Source organism: Antechinus flavipes, chromosome X (genome assembly GCF_016432865.1).
Source record: "Antechinus flavipes isolate AdamAnt ecotype Samford, QLD, Australia chromosome X, AdamAnt_v2, whole genome shotgun sequence".
NCBI classification, from domain to species: domain Eukaryota; kingdom Metazoa; phylum Chordata; class Mammalia; order Dasyuromorphia; family Dasyuridae; genus Antechinus; species Antechinus flavipes.
In genome coordinates, this window is record NC_067404.1 from 46,253,568 (window position 1) to 46,272,157 (window position 18,590).

Below are 18,590 nucleotides of genomic sequence, written 5' to 3' on the forward strand. Positions count from 1 at the left end.
TGCATGCCAGGAAATCCTGTGGCACCAGTACCAAGGAGATCTCAAAGCAGGACCCAAAGAAAATTTCTAATGGTTCTGAGACCATTTCTACCCCCGGAGGGGGGTGGTGGTGGTGGTTCACAGAACCCAAGATGAACATAAGCCCTTTCGAGTGATCTCTAAACCACAACTGTAGATCAGGTTACTTCTTTCTCATAGAAAATCATAGAAATCTGAGGCTGAAAGAGAACTGAGAGATCTAGGCCAACCCTTGTGTTTTACAGGAGAGAATCTGGAAGAGTTCCAACCTAAACCCAGGCTGCAGAGACAACTTCTTTCAAACAAGTTAATTCTGTCATTTCAGCTAATCAGCTGCTGATAACAAAGTCCTCTCCTCAATCCTCCGTTAATTTTGAACACGAGAAAGATTTCAGTGAACAAAATGACTACAAAAATCTATGTGATGGTGAATCACTTGAAGGAGGCAAATCAGGACCACCAGAAAACCCGAGAAATGCTGGGCCCAAAGGCTCAACTATTTGCTCTCTTGCAATAAACTCTACGTGCCCTGAAGGGCAGGCAATGTTTGGGTCAGAGATCAAAGGGAAAACTGGCTTTCCTCTAGGTTTTCCTGTAATGCAAGTATGATTCTTGCTAAATTTCCCCTCAGTCCAATCCTCTACACTGCCAATGTATGTGCTAACAGATGACTGATTTCTATTCTAGAGGAAAGGATACAATAAAGCTCATTTTTGGATAAATGCTAAGTTTGACTTTTCAGTTTCAGGTCAGCTATCTACTTTCTCACCAGGAACAGAACTTGCCACCAGTATCTCATTCTGACAGAGAGGTCAGCAGCTGCTACTACTATTGCTGCTACCGCTACAGCTAAGGCTAAAGATTCAGGCTATTGTTGTTTTTGCTCTCTTTTCATCTTTTCCCTCTTCTCTAAGAACACAGGGATAAGTTATGTTCTCCCCTGGACATCTGCAAATGAGGGCCAGCAGCTGGGTTTACTTAACTCAAGTCTTACAAGATCAGAAAGATGGGAAGAGCGGCTACACTACTCCAAACTGTCAAGTAAATCCTAATATCAGAATTGGAAGGGGCCTACGGAAGCTGTGGCTGCCTGAACATTATACTCTGACACTGCTAAAGGCTGGAACTGTGTCCAAACCAAACCATGTATATGGCCCATTTCCTCTAGCACCATGTCATGCACTACTCCGTCGAGGTTAGAACAGTCAGCCCATTTGATTCTGTTTCAATGCTCAGATCAGCTGGCCCACAGCAACTTCCCAAGTGTGGATTTCTCTCCTTTTCATAACACATTACAATGAAAAATGGTAAACAGTGAAGAACACCTAGTAGAGGAAGTCAAAGAGGAATGTGTTCTTGAAAAGTCCAAAGGAAAGCAAAGAGATGGACAAAGCTCCTATTGGCCTAGATACAAATTCCTGAGGAAAAGAGGGGTTTAAAAATGGGAAAAGGGGTCATCAGAGACAAGGAATTACAGTGACTCTGTAGTCCCCAAAGACAATGTAAAGAGGAAAATAGAATTATCTACTGATGAGTCAAGGGAAAAAAAACCCCAGGGGCTAAGAGAAGGTAGAATACATACAGAACAAAGTTAGAAAGCTCATATTAGTGATTTGGCTCAAGGCAACAAGCACTGGTAGCCTGAGGGCATCTCAAGGAGCAGCCTGGTTTCCATTTTTACTAAAATTCTAGCTTACCACCAGATTTCTATTGCATTTGACTTCCTGCTAATTATACAGGTGCCTTAAAAAGATGGAAAACAAGCTAAGAGGCACCCTTCTCTCCCCTGCCTTCCTTATAGTAAATGTTCAATTAAGTGAATATTCCTTGCTTATTTTTCCGGATTTATTCTATTCAAGAAAATACTTACTGTTGGCTGCTATATCAATCAGTAGTGTTTCGTCTGCTTCTAGGAAAAAAACATGAATTAGTAAGAGAAAAATAATTTACAACATCAAAAGAATTACAAACTCAACTCAAATAACATTACTGCCTTCAATAATCACTTTTAGGTCTTGAAACTCATTCAGAAAAACCTTGCCCTTTTCAAAATATATCCAAGGTTCTGAGACTGCACAGAGATCAACTAAGAGAAAAATTAATTGAACAGATAACCAAAGGGAATCTTCAAAATAAGGCAAACTCCTGGAGTACAAATTCATACAGGAGGGGAAATAAAATCAAAATAAATCAAATGAAGAAAAATTTTATTCTACTTAACAAAATAACCAGATATAATAAACTAGTTCTGCTGATGTTTTCTATTTATAGATTTTATTCCTCTTAAGCCAATAACCAGATTTAATACACTAGTTTTTCTGATGTTTTCTATTTATAGTCTAAAGGTAAATAAGGGACCTCAGAAGCCAGAAATTACAGTCCTAACATAGATGTGTTCTAGAATGGTCTTCCTAGGGATCCAGCCACTTGGGAACATGGTTCATCAGTAGGTTTTCTACTGCCTTTTGGCTGTTTAGCACCTATGACCTCAGAGCCATGCACACTTAAGAGGCAGCCAGTCAGTAACTGGCTCCTTCAGGAGGATCAGGGCTCTTCTTTGGTCCTGGCTACTTTCTGTCAAGTTCTCTTCCCCTTAGACTCTGGCCTGCCTTGGAAGCTATAGTACCTATCTGTTCCTTCACTTTGATTTTCTTTCAGATATATGTGTATGAATACTACTGGGGATTATAGCTATGTGTTCTTGTGTCTGATTCCCCTAACTGTACTGTTAGGATCCCTCCCTCTCCTAGCTTTCTGATTATGGCCCCTCTAGTGCAGGGGAGCCTATTCCTGTTATTGTCTCTACCATAGTTCTTTATCACTTGCAAGAGCATCCATTTGCTTCTTGTGCAAACAGCATGTCACTCCCTCTTCAAAACACCTTCAGTGGTTCCCTATTGCTCAACAAATACAGTTAAAATTTCCCATTTCTGGTATTCAAGGCTCACCACTATCTGGTGGCGCCAGACTTTTGCAACATTATCTCAGATCACTTCCTTCTGCTACAAGTGCTACCAACCAAGCTGGTCTCTTCTAAACCCCCCCCCCCGCTTTCCTGCCTTCATGTCTTTGCCCAGTGCTCCCTGCACCTTGACCTCTTTGCCCAATGAATTCTTACCTAGCTTTGCAAGTCGATCATTGCCCCATCTTCTTCCCCAAAGTCTTTCTGCTCCTCACTAAAAGACACAATCTTCTGCCTGCTATAGCCCTAGTGTATTTTATGCTGCATCGGGCACAGGGACGACAGGTCCTTTTTAATTCATTCATTTCTCTGGATTCATGTATTATCATCTTGGTGAAAAGGTGAGTTTCATGAGGAGAGGGACCTCATGTCATCTCAACTTTGTCTCTCCCCTAGTATCAGCAGAGCCATGAGAGGAGGGGCCAGAACAAAGATCTTTGAATTGAATGGTGGCAAAGAGACTGTGAGGTAGACAACAGTGCTACTGAGTCTTTCCAGCTTCAGAAAGCATGGTTTAAAACAATTTTGAATTTGGGCCCACCCCCCAAACAATAAAAATTAAAAACTCATGAGGAATTGGGTGGGACAGTTAGGTAGCACAAAGGATAAAGTATCATCTTTGTAGTCAGAACCTGAGTTCAAATTCAGCCTCAGACTCTTACTAGCAGTGTGACCCTGGGCAAGTCATTTAACCCCTACTCCCCCCACCCACCCAAAAAAAGAATTCAAGCACTGCAGAGTGTCTTCTTTTAGCTCTGTGCAATGCGCAACTTGTATAAATAACATGTGGACTGGAATGTAAATAGGCTATGGAAGAAGTAAATACCCCCTATAAAAATAAGACTCAGTGTTCTTAAGCTTTTCGTGTATTATTGCACTCTTTTGGCAGTCTGGGGAAGCCTACAAACCCATTTTCAAAAAAAAAAGCATTTTTTAAAAGTCATAATGGAAGGAAATGCTCAACTGTACTTGGAGGTTGGTATAAATTAAAGCTGTAAATTTTTTCCCCAGACTCTCTAAAATCTATTCCTGGGACGTTTTGAGGGTCCATGGTTAAGAAGCCCAATAGTAGACTGATAATCGTTTCTAAAGCCCAGAGAAAAATGCTGAAATATCACAATTTAAAACAATTTGCAGTTCGTTTCTTCTCCCGTCCATCTGTGATTTGAAGAACTGGGGGTGGGAAAGATTGATTTTTGAGGTAGGAGGAACATAGGGTTTCCAAGAAGCAGAGCAAGCACTAAGAGCTCGCTTTGGCTCCCCCACTCCCCAGCCAAATGAGGTAAGGGGCTGCACGTAAGCCTAAGGAGATTTCACATTTGGAAGATTGATGGAACCTACCAAGATACACATAGCAAAGCATGGAGGTGTCTGGTTTAAAACAACATCTGGCTAGCCAAATAGCTCCCATCTCTTCAGTGCTGTGCTGATAACATTACTCATGGAAGAGTTCAGTAACTTATGCTAGCCAGGCCTGTCTCAAAAGCTCCCTGGGTACACTAAGCTTCCTCCTTGCCTGCTAAATCAGGTGGGCCCAAAGGAGACATTGTAAAACCACCCTCAACTGTTCAATTGCCTAGCTCCATTCAATTTGAGGTTACAGAATTAGCACCTACTGTGAAATGAAATAACACATACGTTCTGTTCTCAATCCCTAGCTAGGAATTCAAAAGAGCAGAGCTCCAAACACTTTTCCCCTGAAATCTACTTCCCTGGGATTCATCAAAACTAAGGTTTAGCAATAGGGACTACAGATTGTGAGATATTTTGATTGGGCTGGGCTTCCCCCCCCCAAACCCAAAGGATTGGAATTTCACATGATGGGGAGAATGGCAAAAGATACATAAAATGCTGACACTTTCAGACAAGAGTAAAAACTATGGTTTGGGTCAGCAAGTGGAGCAGGTCCATTTTGCGTGTGAATTAATCAATTTTCATTTCAATTCAAAAGACATTTATTTAATGCCTACCGTGTAGTAGGGACCATGTTCCATGATAAGGCAGATGGGAATGTTTGGATAAGGCGTAAGGAACAATGCGAGCAAAAGCAGATAGAGATGAGAGCACAGGTTAGTTTTACAGGACAGATTGAATGAAGTGTAGAGTGTGTACAGGAGAGAGTTAACATGAGCTAAGGCTAGAAAGGTAGGGTAGTGACACATTTGGGAAAGCCCTGAATGCCAGGCCAAAGAGTCTGACCTTTCTGCATTAGGCAAAAGGAAACCATTGAAGATTTCTGCACATGGGAATATTGTGATCACATCTGAGCCTAAGGACGATTAGTTGAGCTATGGTGTGAAGGAAAAGATTGGAGGAGGATCTGAAAACAATCTATTGCAAGTAAATCGTCCTAGTCCAGCCAGGCAGTTACAAGGGCTTGCACCGGGGTGGTGACAATGGGAACAGAGAAGGGGGATAAATGTGAGGGATGTTGCAGGTGAAAATGACAGGTTATAAGAAGTGAAATGAAGGGACAGATCAAAGAGAGAAGCTCTGGTCTTTGGTTTTCTTAAGCCTAGACTGTGAGCCAACCAACAAGAATGGGTCACAAAGTGAAGTATGTAAAGAGGATGTGAAGAGTTTAATCCAGATCAACTATGATAGACTTGGCTCTTCTCAGCAATTCTGCGATCCAAGACAATTCCAATAAAACTTGGATGGAAAATGCCATTTGCATCCAGAGAGTGAACAATGGAGACCGAATGCAGATAGAAGCATACTATTTTCACCTTTTTTTCTCATGATTTTTCCCTTTTGTTCTGATTCTTCTCTCCCAACATGACTCATATGGAAATATGTAAAACAAATGAATGTACATGCATAACCTGAAGACTTAAACTACAATTTTTTTAAAAAGAATGCTAAAAATCATCAACCCTGAAAAATAAATAAATAAAAGAGTTCAATCCACCTAAAATCTTTCCTGGACCATTCAAAGCACATATCCTCCTAATGGTGGATTGAATAATTTATCTTTTTACAGCTGTTTTATAACACTTATTGTGATTGGATTTGAGTATATGTGATGCCAGATAATACAATAATGACTGAATAGGGAAATTATGAAACTATCTTAGTAATCAAAGCTTGTACCTTGTATACATTTAAAGTGGCTATTAATAGGAATGACATCTTGTACAGGCACCTCCTTTTCATAAAACTGGATTAATAACCTAGGAAACAGAAGGATGGATCTAAGAGCAGTAACCAATGAAAAATGTTAAAAGTACCAGATATTAGTCCCCGTTTCTGTGGTTAAGGTGACACACTTCTTTACATACATTACCTCAATTAAACCTCACACCCCACCATGAAGGAGCCAATGTTATTATGATCATGTTCTCATTACCATGTTATTGTCATTATGAATGGGGAAACTGAAGCAGAGAGATGACCACACAATTAAGGTGAAAAGCTGGGTTCCTTTGGCCCAGATGATCTGACTTCAAATCAAGTGCTCTTTCCAGTACACTGCATTGCCTCACCGATGTTATATTCATATTGAGAATTTACATTCTTAGAAGATATTGGCCACAAAATCTCATTTTATTATACTACCTGTACATGTGGTTCCCTGTGACAAGTATAGGAAGGGCACCAGTGACAGCTAGAGATTGCCCCAAAGGGTTGGCCTGGGTCATTTTTGACAACTCACACCAGGATAGATGATATAAAGAACACTGTTATGTGTCCTCACCCTATAAATGTTTACAAGCTAAGCCACATGGCATGTTTCCAAATATACAAACTGAACAAGAAAATTCTTATCTTTTGCTTCCCAAAGCTAAAAGTTCATTTTAAGTCAAGTTTTATACTTCTATACCCCATAAAACATTGCACCCATCACTGTTATTTTGTCAGGCCATTATAACCAGATCACAAAAATCCAACAGCTTGGCCAATCCACCTGAGATTCTTGTTTTTTTTCCTATGGGACCAACTGTCCCTTAAATGATCTGTTTAATTCCACATGAGGATGTTGGGTGGGATATATGTGTCCACATAAAAGTTTTGACTACCCCAAATCCCTTAGAATAAAATACAAGAACTGTAAAGTTGATGCTATTTATGAAACAGATGGCCTGTAATCAAGGTATCACCTGTTGTCACTTGATCTTTTGAAAAGTAATTAATTTGAGCCATTCTTCAAAAGGACTTCCTAAAATTGTTCAGTTCTTCTCATTTAAAAGTGAAATTGGTTTTCTGGGTTAACTTTCCATTTTGTCTTATGCTTTTCTCATTTTCTTTTTTTAAACATCTGTTAAGCTTTACAAAGATACTCTAGGGGAAGAAAACTGCCTAGCCAGATTTGTGGGAAGAATTCTCATCCTGCCTTCCCTTCCTTGATTCTATTTGCTTAATATGGGGACTCTTCTTACATGAGGCTACCTGTGAAAGTATTTGAAGGAAATAGAAGAGAGGTTTCTAAGTCCAGATGGCCACCACAAACTAGGTAAAAAGTAAAGGACGAAGAGGGACTCTGTTGGTTTATGTTAACTTTACTCAAATATGACACTTCTGAAGTAAAAGAATGTAGACTTGGGATAGCACTGGGAAGCAGCGTAAACATTTCAAGGGGACTGTAATCTTTGAGGTCTCCATAAAACAGTATGATAGCCCTGCGGTAAAAACCAGAGCTCAGGAAACTGCAGCTAGAAATGAGTCTAAACCCTCCATCTAGCCATAATCTTTTTAAAGGAGAAAGTTGAAGTTGAAAAAGATAAAAGAATGTCATAAGGAAGCAATAAGGTTAAGCAGTACTACCAAGAGGTTGTAGAAGAGGCTGAAACAAAAAAATTTCTGCTTGCCTGAGAAAGGATCAATGAGAAGCCAGCATCGCGTCTGGCAGAGGATAAACTAAGAGCTTTGTTCCTAATCTAGATTGGCAATCCTTCCAAGATATGTGATTTCATCAATGAGGGCACTTTCCCGATTCTCAAAGATCATTGCACCTATTAAAAGAATGGTCTTCATCATGCATTGGGGTGGCTACAAAAAAAATCATCAGTTCTCAATCTTTAGGGGATGAACTTCATTACGCTGAATGAGGACAGTCCTCAAATGAAGATGACTATTCTTAATCAGGCTCGTGCTCAAAGTCTTGGCCTCCTAGTAAATAGGACTTTCCTGACCAAAGCATCACGAGTCCAGGGTCAACAATACACCATGATCTATGGAGTACTTGGTACACGATTTGAGAACTCCCTTATGGGGAACGAAACCTCATAAATCTCTCCTCCTATTTTCTTTCTTAGCAAGAAAACCTCCTGAATGTAATTTGACTTCCCAAGAAACATAACACAAAAGAAACCACACACCATGAATGGGAATTGTAGTCTGTAGATAAGCGTTTTAGAAACATCTCCTTAAATCAATGAGATTTAGAAAAACTTTAATGATGAGATTAATAATTCTGGATTTGTAGTGTAATAGCGAGCCTAAACTGTGATCAACAAAGAATAATCTATACCTCTGGAATTTATAGCACATTAAGAAAACCAGCTGAAGGTTATATTATTTTACATATGTGTTGCTTACGAGGTTCAGAAAAAAGGGATTCAACAAGTAAAAATCAGATTTTTATCAAGTACTGTTCAAGAGACACTTTCAGACAAAACTATATGGTCACTAGGATGTTGTTTTCGATAATGAAATTAGAATACTTAATCATGGCCTATGGGAAATACCTTTTGAGACCATCTAGCACCTTTTGCTCTGACTACATGGTCACTGTACACAAACTTGGTTTACTAATTCAGTTTCTAAGTTACTTTTAGTAACTGAGTAATGAATACAGCTAGTATGTGGAAGAATAGATTATAAATCATAATAGATTTGTATACAGGTGTTTTATCATTATTAATTAATAAAATGTTATTAATTAACAATATAATATGCATACAGATATTAGTTCATATGGAAGTGTGAATAAATAACACTATAAACATGTTATTATAATGAATATGATAACATGTAAATATTATATTTGAATCAAGAATGACACATGAGACAGTGTGGCACAGCAATAAACAAAAAATGAGTTTTTACTCCTCTACTTACTAGTTAGGAGACTGGGTCCTGGGCCTTAGAGAATGAAGGGGGCAATAATCCCCGTCCTCCTTATCTGAGGGTTATTCAAAATATTCAAATGCAATAATGTGTGCACTAAAAAGAACTTTCTAGCTATCATCTACTTCAGGGGTGCACTTTATAAAGTGACAAACTATCACTGCTCTAAGGAGAGCCACAGCCAGCCAAAGAACCTTTTCCAGGTTGATCAAGGTGCAGAATTTTACTTGACAGGACACAGGAAAAGGCTGGGTTAACCAGCCTGGTTTTGTGGATAATGATGATGATGATGGTAATAATAATAATAATGAAATATTGTTCTGATGCAAATAGATCTCTGGCTACTTTGGCTAGGCTAATTAAGCTAGGTCTCGGTGTGCTCCCAGGCAAGCTGAAGACAGTTAAAATGAGAAAGTCTGAACCATGTTAATCCCACAGAGATACCACACCCTATAAGGACATCCAGCCTGAATCAGAAGTTTACTCACTGTTAACACGAAAACTATTTTTAAATTAATAAATAAAATGCTGTTCTATTTGATCATTCTCATAACCTGTTGAGAATTTTGTATTATTTATAAGCTACTACGTGGTCTGACCTTACGTTAGGATGAAATAACAACTATTTAATATGCCATCCTTTAGGGAGTATCTGCTAAAAATATGGGGGAGAATTACACAGGGAGTAGTACCAAGCTTCAAGGTATCCCTGAACCATTAAAATTAAACCGATTAATCAGACCCTAGAACATAAGTGACTAGCATCACTGCAGAGGGTCAAGCCCTTACCAGGCTAGAGGACCAGTTACAGTCCAGAATGAGGTCGCCTGGATGACCTGGCAAGATAAGAAATGGGAGGCATCTTATGCAGACCCAAAGGATAGCACAGATAGCAGTGTGCTCTAAGGACTGGAAAGTCTCTTGATTAAAAAAGAAACAGATTAGAGGAGTAGGCAGAGTTGATATGAGCAGAACCCGGCTGCCAAAGACTCGGCCAGCTCAGAGTCGATGTGATTATTTACTAGTCACCATGAAGAATTCATGGTTCTGACTAGGGCAACATCGAGGGCCTTCCCTTGGCACAGGTAATGCTGATGACTGTGGTCACTATGAGGGCTATTTTAAGTACAGATAAGATGGTGATGGGATGAAAGCTGGCAGCCACATGGGCAGCTCACCAGATCATTTTTTTCATCAGTCACCAGAAATTTCCAACTCCCTGGGTGCTGTGCAAAGCTATTAAGAGTATTTTGCCCCCAAATCACTTAGTGGGAGAGTTATTTATTAGTCACTATTTAGTTGGGGGGAGGGAGGTGAGAAAGCACTGAATTCAGAGGCAGGAGATTGGCTTGAGTCCCAGCTCTGACACTGGCTGTGTGACCCTGGGCCAAATTATTAAAGCGCTAATGTCTAAAGCCACTCTAGTATCAAAAGTCTCCATTTCAAGGAAAATTTCTAGTTTTTTAATTGATGATGTTCAATCAGGGTCTAAGCTGCACAAAATTAAGGAAGGCAAAGCCTGGTCTATTAAAAGTAACAATACATTTCTAAGACACTTTTATCTAAGCTTTTTGTAAGACATTTACACATCTATTATTATCTCATTTTATCCACATGGCATACCAAAAAGGCCAAAGCAAGGTAGAGAGGTGTTATTCTTCTCATTGTCCTGATATGGGAACTAAGAGCCAAAGAGATTAAAATAAATTAAATATTAAATCTACAGTAGGAGACTGGATCTCTACTGACTTGGCTTTACTTATTTACTTAGTCACTTTTTAGCTCTGACCCTTAGTTATTCTTGCCTGCAAACTAATGATACAAAACATGATTTTTAGACTGTTTTGAAGAACTTTTTGTTTCTGGCAAGGGCAACCGGGGTTAAATGACTTGCCTAGGATCATACACCTACTAAACAACTTCTAAAGGGCAACAAAGGGTCAGATATTATTACAATAAAAGAGATACTCCTCTTTGAACTTCAGTTTCCTTAGGAGCCATTAAAATCAATAAACCTCCAAGCACTATAGGAATATCAGATGTTATTATGTGAGTTGGCGCTTCCTAAGGCTTAGTTCCCTCACTTGTAAAATGGTGGTATCTGTACTATCCTCACTAAGGTGTGAGAGAAGCACTTTAAATAATAAGGGAATAGGAAAATGCCCTTCAGGTCCCTCACTTTGTAAAATGAGGGTATTTGTATCTACCTCACAAAGGTATGAGGCACTTTATAATAATAAAGGAATAGAAAAATGCTCTTTGTAAGGTTCAGTTCCCTCACTTGTAAAATGGTTGTATTTGTACTATCTACCTCACTAGGGTGTGAGCGAAGCACTTCAAATAATAAGAGAATAGGAAAATGCCCTCCCTAAGCTTCAGTTCCCTCACTTGTAAAATGGTGGTATTTATACTATCTACTTCACAAGGGTGTAAGGGAAGTACTTTAAGGGAATCTGAAAATGAATATGAAAAGGAATACCTTTCCTCACTTCTAAAACTGGAATTTTACAATTTATAGTGGGATAGAAAATGCCCTTTCCCAATTCCCTCACCTGTAAAATGGGGATATTTGTATTATCTATTTCACAAGAGTGTGAGAAAAGAACTTTAAATAAATAAGAGAATAGAAAAATGCCTTTCCTCACTTGTAAAATGGGAATTTTATAATTTATAATGGGATAGAAAATGCCCTTTCCCAGTTCCCTCATCAGTAAAAGGAGGATATTTGTGTTATCTACCTCACAATGGACTGAAGGAAGCACTTTTAAGGCAATGTGAAAATGCCCTTCCTCACTTGTAAAATGGGAATTTTACAATTTATAATGGGATATGAAAATGCTCTTACCCAGTCCCCTCACCTGTAAAATGGGGATGTTTGTATTATCTATTTCACAAGAGTGTGAGAAAAGAACTTTAAATAAATAAGAGAATAGAAACATGCCTTTCCTCACTTGTAAAATGGGAATTTTATAATTTATAATGGGATAGAAAATGCCCTTACCCAGTCCCCTGAGCTGTAAAATGGGAATATTTGTGTTATCTACCTCACAACGGACTGAAGGAAGCACTTTTTTAAGGCAATGTGAAAATGCCCTTCCTCACTTGTAAAATGGGGATTTTACAATTTATAATGGGATATGAAAATGCCCTTTCCCAGTTCCCTCATCAGTAAAAGGAGGATATTTGTGTTATCTACCTCACAAGGAACTGAAGGAAGCACTTTTAAGGCAATGTGAAAATGCCTTTCCTCACTTGTAAAATGGGAATTTTACAATTTATAATGGGATATGATAATGTTCTTTCCCAGTCCCCTCACCTGTAAAATGGGGATATTTGTATTATCTATTTCACAAGAATGTGAGAAAAGCACTTTAAATAATAAGGGAATAGAAAAATGCCTTTCCTCACTTGTAAAATGGGAATTTTACAATTTATAATGGGATATGAAAATGCCCTTTCCCAGTTCCCTCATCAGTAAAAGGAGGATATTTGTGTTATCTACCTCACAAGGAACTGAAGGAAGCACTTTTAAGGCAATGTGAAAATGCCTTTCCTCACTTGTAAAATGGGAATTTTACAATTTATAATGGGATATGATAATGTTCTTTCCCAGTCCCCTCACCTGTAAAATGGGGATATTTGTATTATCTATTTCACAAGAATGTGAGAAAAGCACTTTAAATAATAAGGGAATAGAAAAATGCCTTTCCTCACTTGTAAAATGGGAATTTTACAATTTATAATGGGATATGAAAATGCCCTTACCCAGTCCCCTCATCTTTAAAATGGGGATATTTGTATTATCTATTTCACAAGAGTGAGAGAGAAGCACTTTAAATAATAAAGCAATAGGAAAATGCTTTTCCTCACTTGTAAAATGGGAATTTTACAATTTATAATGGGATATGAAAATGCCCTTTCCCAGTCCCCTCACCTGTAAAATGAGGACATTTGTATTATCTATTTCACAAGAGTGAGAGAGAAGCACTTTAAATAATAAGGGAATAGAAAAATGCTTTTCCTCATTTATAAAATGGGAATTTTACAATTTATAAGGGGATATGAAAATGCCCTTTCCCCGTCTCCTCACCTGTAAAATGGGGATATTGGTATGAAGGGAAGCACTTTAAATAAGGGAATAGGAAAATTGCCCTTCCTAAGATTTAATTTCTTCAGTTATTAAATGGAGATATTTATACTACCTACCTCACAAGGATATGAGAGAAGTACTTTAAATCTTAAGGTAATAGGAAAATGCCCTTCCTAAGGTCCAGTTCCTTCACTTGTAAAATGGGGGTATTTGTACTATTTACTTCACAAGGGAGAAAGCACTTATTAGGGAATGAAAATGCCTGTCCTCACTCGTAAAATGGGAATTTTACAATTTATAATGGGGTATGAAAATACCTATTCCCAGTCCCCTCACCTGTAAAATGGGGATATTTGTATTATCTATTTCACAAGAGTGATAGAGAAGCACTTTAAATAATAAGGGAATAGAAAAATGCTTTTCCTCATTTGTAAAATGGGAATTTTACAATTTATAATGGGATATGAAAATGCCCTTTCCCCGTCCCCTCACCTGTAAAATGGGGATATTGGTATGAAGGGAAGCACTTTAAATAATAAGGGAATAGGAAAATTGCCCTTCCTAAGATTTAATTTCTTCAGTTATTAAATGGAGATATTTATGCTACCTACCTCACAAGGATATGAGAGAAGTACTTTAAATCTTAAGGTAATAGGAAAATGCCCTTCCTCAGGTCCAGTTCCTTCACTTGTAAAATGGGGGTATTTGTACTATTTACTTCACAAGGGAGAAAGCACTTATAAGGGAATGAAAATGCCTGTCCTCACTTGTAAAATTGGAATTTTACAATTTATAATGGAGTATGAAAATACCTATTCCCAGTTCCCTCACCTGTAAAATGGGGATATTTGTATTATCTGCCTCACAAGAATATGAGAGAAGCACTTTAAATCTTAAAGGTATAGGAAAATGCCCTTCCTAAGGTTCAGTTCCCTCACTTGTAAAAGGAGGGTATTTGTACTATCTACCTCACTAGGGTGTGAGAGAAGCACTTTAAATAAAAAGGGAATAGGAAAATTGCCCTTCCTAAGGTTTAGTTTCCTTACTTATTAAATGGGAATAGTTATACTACCTACCTCACTAAGGTATGAGAGAAAGAACTTTAAAGCCTAAGGGAATATAAAGCCCTTTCTAAGGCTAAGTTCCCTCACCTGTAAAATGTAAAATTTGCATTATCTACCTCCCAGGGCTGATTTCCCATGGTAGAGGGAATTAACTCATGCAGAGTCCTTTATGAAACCAGAAGTCCATATAAAAGAGAAAAAAGACGGGGGAGATAGAGAAAATTAATGTGTTGTTATTACTAGGATGAAGTGGCAAGGCCAAGCCAAGGAAGTCATCAGCAGAGCAGAAACATTGGCTTTTGCAAAAATCTCAGTTTTTTGATCTATAACAATAAAGAACCAGATCCTCTTTCATCCCCAATTTTTCTATTTGTGGGACTTTTGGTAAGCTCATCTCTCCCCCATCATTCGGATACCTTCTCTGGAAAATAACAGGGTGGGTGGACTACCCTAGAGAGTCCCCTTTCTCAAACTGTGGGCCGTGACTCCATAGGGGATCCTGTTAACTGCACATGGGGGTCATGAAATTTATGATTCTCAGTAAAAGCTTGATTTGTACGCCTATTTTATAAGGATTACATAAAATTTTCTTGGGAAAAGGGGTTGGGCAGTAGAAAAAATTTAAAGGTGTTATCTAGAGGCCACATGGCCCCTACCAGTTCTAGGAAGCTAAATATGGCGCCCAACGCCAGGCTAACGGCCCAAGTTCAAAGCGCACCTAAGGGGGGGCACGTGTACTTTCTAGCTGCCACGTGCGACCTTGAGAAAAAAATCACCGTGCTTTGCCTCAGTTTCTAGCCCTTTCCACTCAAGATTATTGTGAAAACCAAATGAAATATTATTCCAATTATTACTACTCTTATTATATTGCCTTATTCGCTCAGTAGAATGAGGTTGGCAGCAAGATGTAACATGGACAAAGCTCTGGACTTAAAAGTCAGGAAAATTTGGATTCAGACACACTTTAGTGACCCCTGAGGAAGTCATTTCATATCTCTAGGCCTCAGTTTCCTCCTGTAAAATGACTGGGTTGGGGTCGTCCCCCCCTCTATTCTAAAACGTCGAGCTTTTCCCAGTAGTCCCAGCTCCACAAACCCTTAATCCCACAAACTCAAGGTGGCAGCCCTTCCTTCTACTGGGGCACGCCACCCCTAGTTTCCCTCTCCCGTTTCCCCCCTTTTCAATCCCCCCAATCCTCCCCTCATAATTCCCCCCATTCCCCTCTTCGTGCCCCAGCCGCCTCCCTCTCTCCCCTCCTCACCTCCCAATTCTCCTGCACCTCAACCCTTCCCCCCCACCTCCCTCCCCCGCCCCGCCCCGCCTAGCCTCGGAAGGCACTGCTCTTCACCCTGGGCCCGGGCGCCGCGCCCGGTGGTGGCCACGACTGGCTGGCTGGCTGGCACCGGCGAAGTCCCTGCCTGCCTGAGAGGGGTACCCGGGGCCCGGAGCATTCCCCTCCCCCCAGCCCGAACCGGAGGCTACTTACTCAAACTGTCCGCCCCTTCGGACCAGGGTCAAGCGGCAGGCCTCTCGTTCGGGCCCCTTCAACTCCCAGCCCTCGATTGTATGAAGAGGGGGCAGTCAAGGGATCTAAGCTCAAAGAGAAGCAGGGGGCTCCGCTCCTTCCCCAGCCCAGCCCGGGCCCCGTTTCGGTCACGGCCGCCCCCAGCGGCATCGCCCCCCTCCCCCCCGCCCGCTAGCATCGGCGAACGCGACCTAAGCCCTTCTCTCTCCCTTCCCTCTCCCGTCCTCCGCCTCCCCTCTCCCGTCCTCCGCCTCCCCCTTCCGTCGGCCCCCGCCCCTCCTCGCCCTTCCCTGAGGTGGATACTGTGAAGTACTGCGTTCTGGTCGGGGGCCGATCCATCCCGGCGAGCGGACGGGTGGGCGCCGGGGGTGGCGAACACCGAGCTCACGGTGTAAACCCGACGACCCAACCGTCAGTCCTCTCTCCGCCTCCTCCGCCGGCTTGCCGGACGACCAAATTAACCGCTGCCCAGAGAGCTCCCGCGCGCTCCGTCTGCTGCGAGAGAGCGCCCCGAGCCGACTGAAGCGAGAACGAAAGCGAGTGAGCGTAGGCGGGAGCGAGCGCCGCCGCGAGCGTGCTCCGCCCTCCGCCAACGGCGCCCCCACGTGTCCCGACGCCGCCACTGCAGAGCCGGAGCCGCCCGGCGGGCGGCCGGCTCGCGCTGGGAAGCAAGCCAGCCAGCCATCTGCTGAGATCACAGGCTTTCAATGGAGCGACAATGGTCGCCCTAGATCATCCTCTCCAACCTGGGGCCCTTCCAGTTAGCCATGCACAGACAAGTAGAAAGAGCTTGGGAAGCCTAGTTTTCCTGTCGTAGCTCAGCTACTTCATTACCTGGCTGGGGGATCTGGGTGACACTTGGCCATTCGCTTATGGGTCACACTTGATCAGTCCCCTATGCACCTGATCACGCTATTTTAAAAGGGCCCCTCTGCATTGCTAGATGAGATTCCTTCACCAGATACACAAACGAAATTATTCATAGCTTCTAAGTCCCCCCCCAAAAAAAGTAAAAAGTAAAAAGTAAAAAGATGAAAATGAACCCAGAAAACCTAAAGATAAGAATGTTGGCTCTGGTCTGCCCCCAGATCTGCCCCTAGAAAGCAGACCATGGGGACCGTGTGCATCACAGCATAGGATTTTCACCTTTTTTGTCGTTATTTGCTTGCTTTGTGTTTTGTTTCTCGTTTTTTCCCTTTTTGATCTGATTTTTCTTGTGCATATGACAAATACATATAGAAGAACTAAACGTGTTTAACCTATATTGGATGACTTGTGGTCTAGGGGAGAGGGTGGGGCGAAGGGAAGGAGAAAAATACGAAACGCAAGGTTCTGCAAGGATGAATGTTGAAAATTATGTCTATGTTTTGAAAATAAAAAGTTTTAATAATAATAAAAGATGAATGTTGGCTCTGGAAGTTTGAAGACCTGGATTGAAAATGTGCCCGAGACAATAATCATACAATCTTGTGTGATCATGGCTCTTGAATTCCACAAGATCTGGGAGGTCCCTTTCATTTTTAGCATCTAGGACCCTGAAATCTGCCCGTTTCCATTTTGGCGGGCTGTTCTGTGATTCTAATGTGTTTACTGTTGGGACTTTAAAAAAAACACACACAGACGCACAAGGGCGCCTAAAAGCCAGTGCGGCGCACTCACACACTGAGTAGAATTTTCTAGAATGTTCCACTTGTTTTTCAAGTCTCTTGCTATGGAAGAAGTGAGCACCCTGCTTTGGTTTGTTCCTAGTTTGGTTTTGGTTTTTTTCATCACATCCTATTATATTATGATTACCTGTGTGTGTACACATCTTCCCCCCGACTCATTTCGCCTCAGTTTGAGTTTACTTTAAAGGCATATATATAAAACTCTGGTTGTCTCCCGCCTTTCTAATCACCAAAAGCTTGGTGATCCCATCTGGAAAATTCTGGGGTCTTTGATTGTCTCCCTTTTCTTACTTGCCTGCCACCACTGAACCCACCCACTCACATCCTTATCCCATCGTATCCCATTACTGAAATTTTCCTCCTGCCTGATCTCTCTTCTCCCTGTCCAAAACAACCAGATAGTACTTCCCTAAAAAAAGAAATTGTGCTGTTTTAATGTGAAGGGAGAAGCCCAATCTGGAAAATCATCATTTAAAAGAATTATTCATTAATAATTGCACCGTTTTAATGTAGGGGGAGAGGAGGCCAATTTGAAAAATCATTATTTTTAATGATTATTATTTATATTATATTAATAATTTAAATAATTATTAAATCATGACCTGCATATGCATAGTAGTGAGCTGGAACTGATACAAGAGTAGTCTAATAAAGAGCCAGGTAAGTACAAGCCCTGCCTTCCAGGAGCTTACCAGGTTGGGCAGCTAGATACTCAAATCAATGGGGAGAGTTTTCCACATGGGACTCTTCCTCATGCCCCCATTCCCATTTTTTATCCAATTTATACCAGTTATGGGAAACCCCACCAAGTGCAAAAACCTATTAACAACTGTTTGTGTTTTTTTTTTTTTTTCCAATGTGTATTGTGCCTAGGGCACTAAGAAGTTTGTCCTATGCAAGCATTCAGGATCACACAGCCATTTAGTGCTAACATGTCTATAGGAGAGGTACAAATGGGGCTCAGGTCCTTTCTTGACCCCAGAACTGGCTCTCTTTATCCATACGCCATTGCTTTCATTTTTGCATTAAAAATACACATAATAATTATGGGGATCAACTCCCTGAGTTCAACAGGATTTTGTGTTGAAGTCTCAATTAGGTTAAAAGCAGAGTATCTAATAAATTCCTTTCTGGGTGATCATTTATTTTCTCCGAAGGTAAGAAGCAGTGAGGGGAACTGCTTACTTGAGATAAT

At 40.7% G+C, this 18,590-nt stretch overlaps 1 protein-coding gene across 2 annotated transcripts in view; it reads right to left on the bottom strand.

The window, feature by feature from the left end:
• The window catches only part of OCRL (OCRL inositol polyphosphate-5-phosphatase), a 56,225-nt gene extending 40,453 nt beyond the window's left edge, over positions 1-15,772 (bottom strand). The window contains exons 1-3 of one of the 2 annotated variants that reach the window (XM_051968010.1): positions 15,690-15,772; positions 6,074-6,153; positions 1,889-1,927 (exon numbers count right to left, since the gene is read on the bottom strand). The gene's annotated coding sequence lies outside the window, so the exon portion shown is untranslated. The remainder of the gene's footprint in view (positions 1-1,888; positions 1,928-6,073; positions 6,154-15,689) is intronic. The other variant, XM_051968011.1, reaches the window with a different exon arrangement.
• Between the last annotated feature and the right edge of the window lie 2,818 nt (positions 15,773-18,590).